The sequence below is a fragment of the Hemiscyllium ocellatum genome (assembly GCF_020745735.1).
Source record: "Hemiscyllium ocellatum isolate sHemOce1 chromosome 27 unlocalized genomic scaffold, sHemOce1.pat.X.cur. SUPER_27_unloc_1, whole genome shotgun sequence".
Classification (NCBI taxonomy): domain Eukaryota; kingdom Metazoa; phylum Chordata; class Chondrichthyes; order Orectolobiformes; family Hemiscylliidae; genus Hemiscyllium; species Hemiscyllium ocellatum.
This window is the reverse complement of record NW_026867476.1, coordinates 3167242-3175599: the sequence shown is the minus strand read 5'-3', so window position 1 is coordinate 3175599 and position 8358 is coordinate 3167242. Positions and strand designations below refer to the sequence as shown.

The window sequence follows — 8358 nt, the reverse complement described above, 5'->3', positions numbered from 1 at the left end:
CTTCCCCCCACCCTCACCCACACTCTTCCCCCCACCCTCACCCACCCTCCTCTATCCCCTCACCCACACCCACCCTCCTCTATCCCCTCACCCACACCCACCCTCCTCTAGCCCCCCCCACCCACCCCCACCCTCCTCTAGCTTCCCTCACCCACCCCCACCCTCCTCTAGCTTATCTCTCCACCCTTCAGGCTCACTGCCATTATTCCTGATGAAGGGCTTTTGCCCGAAACGTCAATTTTACTGCTCCTCGGATGCTGCCTGAACTGCTGTGCTCTTCCAGCACCACTGATCCAGAATCTGGTTTCCAGCATCTGCAGTCATTGTTTTTACCCCTTGGGGATAAGAGTTGAGCAGCCAGACAAAATTCAAAAGGAATAAAATGTCGAGCCACGGGGAAAAACAAATTTGTGGCTCCAGCCTTTTTTTTTCTCTCTCTCTCTGCTATTGGGATTTGGACACTGAAAATCGGTCAGTAACACCATTTCCACAGAGCATACTGGGCATGCTTCTGGGTGTCAGCAAGCACTGCGCATGTGCGCTGGTGTCAGCAAGATACAGCGCATGCGCCTGGCGGAAATGGCTAGCTACTTTCTTGTGAAGGACCAATGGAGAGACCGGAAGGAGTCGGGTCCTCCTGTCAATCAGAGCTACCCCTTTGTCTGTATGCGTAGTTGCAACATGAATGTCTCGAACTGCTGCTTCTCTCTGTCTCTGAATGAAGATTGAGCTTCTCCCCAGACTGCAACTTCCTTCCTCTGTCCAAGCATCTGTGAGTACAGCACTCTCTCTTCACTCCACCTTTTCCATTTCTTTTTTTTTAATTCTGGGGTTCAGCTGTGGACTTGCACGAACTGAAGGGAAAGGGAGTGAATCCAGGGAGGGGACAGACTCTGGAAAAGTTGGTCCAGGTCTGTGTCTCAATTGGTAAACACACTGCAAATGCATTACCACTATAATGTGAAGTTATAGTCTTTGCTGTGGGGGGAGAAAAAAGACAGAAAGGCATGGTTTAAATGGTAATATGGATGTGGAGAAAGTGAGGAATGCAGATGCTGGAGATTGGAGTTGAAAAGTATGACGCTGGAAAAGCACAGCAGGTCAGGCAGCATCCAAGGAGGATGAGAGTCGACACTTTAGGCACAAGCCCTTAATCGGGAATGGTGTGTGGATGTACAAAGGGACCTCGGCATCCTTCTACACCAGTCACTGCCTGTTGTCAGACAGGTGCAGCAAGCGCTCAGCAAGGCAAGTGGTCTATTAGCAAGAGGAATTGAGTTGAGAAGTGGGAATGTCTTCCTACAGTAAGATTAGATTAGATTACTTACAGTGTGGAAACAGGCCCTTCGGCCCAACAAGTCCACACCGACCCTCCAAAAAGCAACCCACCCAGACCTATTACCCTACATTTACCCCTTCACCCAACACTACGGGCAATTTAGCATGGCCAATTCACCTGACCTGCACATTTTTGGACTGTGGGAGGAGACTGGAGCACCTGGAGGAAACCTACGCAGACACGGGGAGAATATACAAACTCCACACAGATAGTTGCCTGAGGTGGGAATTGAACCTGGGTCTCTGGCGCTGTGAGGCAGCAGTGCTAACCACTGTGCTGCCCATTGAATAAGGGAGTCATTGAATATATTCAAGGCTGAGTTTATCTGAGTTTTAAACAATAGAGAAGTGGATGTTTATGGGGGAAAGGCAAGAAAATGGTTTTAAGGCTATTATAGAACAGTTACAGAATCATACAGCACAGAAACAGACCCTTCAGTGCAACTAGTCCATGCTAAGTTCTCAATCTAAACTAGTCTCACCTGCCAGTTTTTGTCCCATACCCTCTGAACTTTTCCCATTCATGTATTTATCCAAATGTCTTTTAAATGTTGTAATTGTACCTGCATCCATCACTTCCTGTGGACATTCATTCCACACACAAACTACTGTCTGTGGGAAAATAAAAGGTGCCCCTCATGTCTTTTTTTTTAATCTTTCTCCTCTCTCCTTCAAAATGTGCTTGCTAATTCTGAAACCCCCATTCTAAGGAAAGAAGTTCTTATGCCCCTCATGATTTTATAAACCTGAATAAGGTCACCTCTCAACCTCCTTTGCACCCGTGGAAAAAAAGTCCCAGCCAATAGGTATATTCATATCCAGTTATGAGGTGTTCACTGCTGAAGCAGGATTGAAAGGCCAAATGACGTATTCCTACTTCCAGTTCTGTCAATCTGTGTCCAGCTCAGCAAGACATAGGAGCAGAAATTAGGCCATTCAGGTCTGCTCCACCATTCAATATGTTTCTCAATCCCATTCTCCAGCTTTCTGCTATTGACATTCAAGAACCTGTCGCAGTCTTAAATCTACTGAGTGACCTGGCCACCACAGCCTTCTGTGGCAGTGAATTCCAGCTGAAGAAGTTTCTCCTTATCTCTGTTCTAAAAGGTCTTCCCTTTATTCTAAGACTGTGCTGTCAAGTCCTAGTCTGTTCTACCAGTTGAAACATCTTCTCAACGTCCACTCTGTCCAGGCCTTTCAATTCTGTGTGTCTTAATCACACTTCCCCTGAGTGTGGGCCTGTTAATCAGCATGAACTAGACTCTTCAGGATGAGCTATGGCAGAGATTAGGTTCAGCAAAGTGAGAATAGGGGGACAAAGTGTGGAATGGAGATTTTCAGCTTTCAGGGAATGAGAGGGGAAAGGAAGAATTGATCAGATGGGTTGAGGAGTGACAGATGGATTTTAATTTAGATAAATGCAAGGTGCTGCAAAGAGACCTTGAGTGCAGATTTATAGTTCTTTGAAAGTGGAATCGCAGGTGAAGGTGGTGTTTGGTATGCTTTCCTTCATTGGTCAGAGTATTGAGTACAGGAATTGGGATATCATATTGCGGCTGGACAGGACATTGGTTAGGCCACTTTTAGAATATTGCGCTGAATTCTGGTCTCCCTGCTATTGGTAAGATGTTGTGAAATGTTGAAAGGGTTTGGAAACGGTTGTTGCCAGAGTTGGATGGTTTGAGCTACAGGGAGAGGCTGACTAGTTTGGGACTGTTTTCCCTGGCGTGCCAGAGGCTGAGGGGTGACCGTATACAAGTTTATAAGGGACATGGATAGATTGAATAGCCAAGATCTTTTCCCAAGGGTAGGGGAGTCCAAAACAAGGAAGAGAAAGAAAGAAACCAACACCTGCTAACTGACACAGTAGTGAATCTGCATAATAACTGGACATCGGAGTACGTCTCAGAAAAATTAACAAACAGCAAAATTGACAGCTGACCTTGGAGGAACCTGTGTGGGAGAGAACATGTACAGATATGTGCATAATGTTTAACGTGTAACCTTGCTGTAAGTCTACAGTAGTGAACAGAGTGGGTTCTTATTTATATGTTTTATTGAAATCTGTCCCTTGATTAAATTTTTAAAAATATAAACCATAAATACTAAATTAGCCTGAGGCACTGTTTTTAGAGCAAAAAGATGGTACTATTTTCTGGGTATGTCCAGTGTGGAGGAGCAAAGATGGCCTTTCATAGAGTAATATGCTCTTCTGTTGGATGTGGTAGATTAGGGAGAGTTTCCATGTTATTGTTGATTATGTTTGCAGTAAGTGTGCTTGGTTACAAATCCTATTGAATCGCATGGATCAGTTTGAGCAACAGTTAGAGGCAATGAGGAATTTATAAGAGCTAGGGGATGGCAGTTATAGCAAGGGAGAAAAGTCGTAGATGCAGTGGGCGGCACGGTGGCACAGTGGTTAGCACTGCTGCCTCACAGCGCCAGAGACCCGGGTTCAGTTCCCGCCTCAGGCGACTGACTGTGTGGAGTTTGCACGTTCTCCCCGTGGGTTTGTCTGCGTGGGTTTCCTCCGGGTGCTCCGGTTTCCTCCCACAGTCCAAAGATGTGCAGGTCAGGTGAATTCAGGTGAATTGGCCATGCTAAATTGCCCGTAGTGTTAGGTAAGGGGTAAATGTAGGGGTATGGGTGGGTTGCGCTTCGGCGGGTTGGTGTGGACTTGTTGGGCCGAAGGGCCTGTTTCCACACTGTAAGTAATCTAGTCTAATCTAATCTAGTCAGTCAGGTAGATGGGTTAACCCCAGGAAATGTAGGAGGTAATACGGGAGTCTGCTGTGGCTATCTCCATTTCAAGCAAGTATGCTGTTTTAGAAAATATAGGGGGTGGTGGACCCTCAGGGAATGTAGCACGAACAGCCAAATTTCTGGTATCAAGACGGGTTCTAATACAATGAGAGGTACATCGGGATCCAAGCGATTGATTTATTGTGATGTGAACTCTCTTCTCAGAGGCACAGACAGATGTTTCTGCAGCCAGCAGCGAAAAATCAGAATGGTGTGTTGTCTCCGTGGTGCCAGGATCAAGGGTGTCTGACAGGATGCAGAATGTTCTCAAAAGGGAGAGAGACCAGCAGGAGGTCATTGTGCACATTGGAACCAATGACAAAGGAAGGGAAAAAGATGAGATTCTGAATAGAAAGTTAGGCAGGAATTTAAAAAGGAGGTCCTTGAGGGTAGTAATATTTGGATTACTCCCAGTGCTACGAGCTAGTGATGGTAGGAATAGGAGGGTAGACAGATGAATGCATGGCTGAGGAGCTAATGCATGGGAGAAGGATTCAAATTTTTGGATTGTTGTAATCTCTTCTGGGATAGCATGGAATACATCTAAATTGGAAGGGGACTAATATTGGCAGGGAGATTTGCTGGAGCTGTTCGAGAGGATTTAAACTCATAAGTTGGTGATGTGGGACCGAGGGAAATAGTGAGGAAAGAGATGAATCTGAGACTGGTACAGTTGGGAAAGTGAGCAAGTCAAACAGTCAGGGCAGGAAGGAACAAAATAGAGAACGAGGTAGGACTGATACATTAAACTGCATTTATTACAATGCAAGAGGCTGAACAGGGATTGGAGATGAACTCAAGGCATGGTTAGGAACATGGGACAGGGATATCATAGCAATTTTAAAAACATGGCTCAGGGATGGAGAGGACTGGCAGCTTAATGTTCCAGGATACAAATGCTATAGGAAGGACAGAAAGGTGGGGGGTGGGAGCAAAGAGAGGACAGGGAGTGGCATTTTTGATAAGGGATAGCATTACTACTGTAAATAGGGAGGATATTCCTGGCAATACGTCCAGGAAAGTTATTTGGGTGCAACTGAGAAATAAGGAAGGGATGATCACCTTATTGGGATTGTAGTACAGACCCCCTAATAGTCAGCGGGAAATTGAGAAACAAATTTGCAAGGAGATTTCAGTTATCTGTAAGAAAAATAGGGTGGTTATGGTAGAGGATTTTAACTTTCCAAACATAGACTGAGACTGCAATAGTGTTGAGGATGGAGAGAAATTTAAGTGTGTCCAAAATTTTCTGATTCATTATGTGGATGTACCTACTAGAGAAGGTGCAAACCTGACCTACTCTTGGAAAATAAGTCAGGGCAGGTGACTGAGGTGTCAGTGGGGGAGCACTTTGGAGCCAGTGACCATAATTCTACTAGTTTTAAAATAGTGATGGAAAAGGATAGACCAGATCTAAAAGTTGAAGTTCTAATTTGGAGGAAGGCTAATTGTGATGGAAAATGGGAAACCTTCAAAAATGAGATAACAAGAGTCCAGCGACAGTATATTCCTGTTAGAGTGAAATAAAAGGCTGTTAGATGTAGGGAATGCTGAATGACTAGAGAAATTGAAGGTTTAGGTAAGAAATAAATGAAGCGTATTGTCAGATATAGAGAGGAGGTGTCAAATGAATCCTTAGACGGGTGCAGAGGCTGTAGGACTGTACAGAAGAGGGAAATAGAACATATAGAACATAGAACGTTACAGCACAGTACAGGCCCTTCGGCCCTCTGTTGCACTGATCTGTGAAATTAATCTGCCCATCTAACCTACACTGTTCCATTATTATCCATATGTATGTCCAATGCCCATTTAAATGCCATTAATGTCGGTGAGTCAACTACTGTTGCAAACAGGCCATTCCATGCCCTTGCTACTCTGAGTAAAGAAACTACCCCTGATATCTGTCCTAAATCTATCACTCCTCAATTTAAACATGTCCCCTCATGTTAGCCTTCACCATCCGAGGAAAAAAGCTCTCACTGTCCACCCTATCTAACCCTGTGATTATCTGATACCTCTTGGTTAAGTCACCTCTCAACCTTCTCCTCCCCAACGCAAACAGCTTCAGTTCCCTCAGAATTCCTCATTAGATATAACAAAGGAGGAAGTGCTGGATGTCATGAAATGCATAAAAGTGGGTAAATCCTCAGGACCTGATCAGGTGTACCCTAGAACTCTGTGGGAAGCTAGAGAAGGGATTGCTGGGCCTCTTACTGAGATGTTTGTATCATCAACAGTGACAGGTGAGGTGCCAGAAGACTGGAGGCTGGCTAACATGGTGCCACTGTTTAGGAAGGGTGGTAACGACAAGCCAGGGAACTATAGACCGATGAGCGTGATGTTGGCGGTGGGCAAGTTGTTGGAGGGAATCCTGAGGGACAGGATGTATATGTATTTGGAAAGGCAAGGACTGATTAGGGATAGTTTAAACATGGCTTTGTGTGTGGGAAATCATGTCTCACAAACTTGATTGAGTTTTTGAAGAAGTAACAGAGGCTTGATGAGGGCAGAGCATAGATGTGATGTATATGGACTTCAATAAGGCGTTCAACAAGGTTCCCCATGGGAGACTGGTTAGCAAGGTTAGATCTCATGGAATACAGGGAGAACTAGCCATGTGGATACAGAACTGGCTCAGAGGGTGGTGGTGGAGGGTTGTTTTTCAGACAGGAGGCCAGTGAAGTGCCACAAGGATCGGTGCAGGGTCCTCTACTTTTTGTCATTTATATAAATGATTTAGATGCAAGCATAAGAGGTACAGTTAGTAAGTTTGCAGATGACAACAAAATTGGAGGTATAGTGGACAGCGAAGAGGGTTACCTCAGATTACAACAGGATCTGGACCAGATGGGCCAATGGGTTGGGAAGTGGCAGATGGAGTTTAATTCAGATAAATGCGAGCTGCTGCATTTTGGGAAAGCAAATCTTAGCAGGACTTAGACACTTAATGGTAAGGTCCTCGGGAGTGTTGCTGAACAAAGAGATCTTGGAGTGCAGGTTCATAGCTCCTTGAAAGTGGAGTCGCAGGTAGATAGGATAGTGAAGAAGGCATTTGATATGCTTTCCTTTAATGGTCAGAGTATTGAGTACAGGAGTTGGGAGGTCATGTTGTGACTGTGCAGGACATTGGTTAGGCCACTGTTGGAATATTATGTGCAATTCTGGTCTCCTTCCTAACGGAAAGATGTTGTGAAACTTGAAAGGGTTCAGAAAAGATTTACAAGGATGTTGCCAGGGTTGGAGGATTTGAGCTATAGGTTGAGGTTGAGGCTGTTTTCGGAGGCTGAGGGGTGACTTTATAGAGGTTTACAAAATGATGAGGGGCATGGATAGGGTAAATAGGCAAAGTCTTTTCCCTGGGTCGGGGAGTCCAGAACTAGAGGGCATAAGTTTAGGGTGAGGGGAAAGATATAAAAGAGACATATGGGGCAACCTTTTCACTCAGAGAGTGGTGCGTGTATGGAATGAGCTGCCAGAGGAAGTGGTGGAGGATGGTACAATTACGGCATTTAAAAGGCATTTGGATGGGCATATGAATAGGAAGGGTTTGGAGGGATATGGGCCAAGTGCTGGCAGGTGGGACTAGATTGGGTTGGGATATCTGTTCGGCATGGACGGGTTGAACCAAAGGGTCTGTTTCCATGCTGTACATCTCTTTGACTCAAAGGTCTTCCCTCCATACCAGGCAACATCCTAATAAATCTCCTCTGAACTCTTTCCAAAGCTTCCAAGTCCTCCTTATAATGCTGTGACCAGAACTGAGTGCAATACTCTAAGTGCTGCTGCCTTACCAGTGTCTTGTACAGCTGAAACATGACCTCGTGGCTCTGAAATTCAATCTCCCTACCAATAAACACAAACACACCATGTGCCTTCTTAACAACCCTATCAACCTGGGTGTCACCTTTCAGAGATTTATGCACCTGGACACCGAGATTTCTCTGTTCATCTACACTGCCAAAAATGTTACTATTAGCCCTGTACTCTGCATTCCTGTTACTTCTTCCAGAGTGAACTACCTCACACTTTTCTGCATTAAACTCCATTTGCCACTTCTCAGCCCAGCTCTGCATCTTGTCCCTCTGTAACCGACAACATCCTTTGGCACGATCCACAACTCTACCTACCTTAGTGTTACCCGCAATTTGACTAACCTATCCTACCACATCCAGATCACTTATAAAAATGACAAACAGCAGTGGGCCCAAAACACCA

General features: G+C 45.1%; 1 protein-coding gene across 1 annotated transcript in view; it reads left to right on the top strand.

Moving 5' to 3' along the window:
* The first annotated feature begins 623 nt into the window (after window positions 1–623).
* LOC132807074 (zinc finger protein 271-like) overlaps window positions 624–8358 on the top strand; it is an 81989-nt gene continuing 74254 nt past the window's right edge. Inside the window, exon 1 of the mRNA XM_060821376.1 lies at window positions 624–772. The gene's annotated coding sequence lies outside the window, so the exon portion shown is untranslated. The remainder of the gene's footprint in view (window positions 773–8358) is intronic.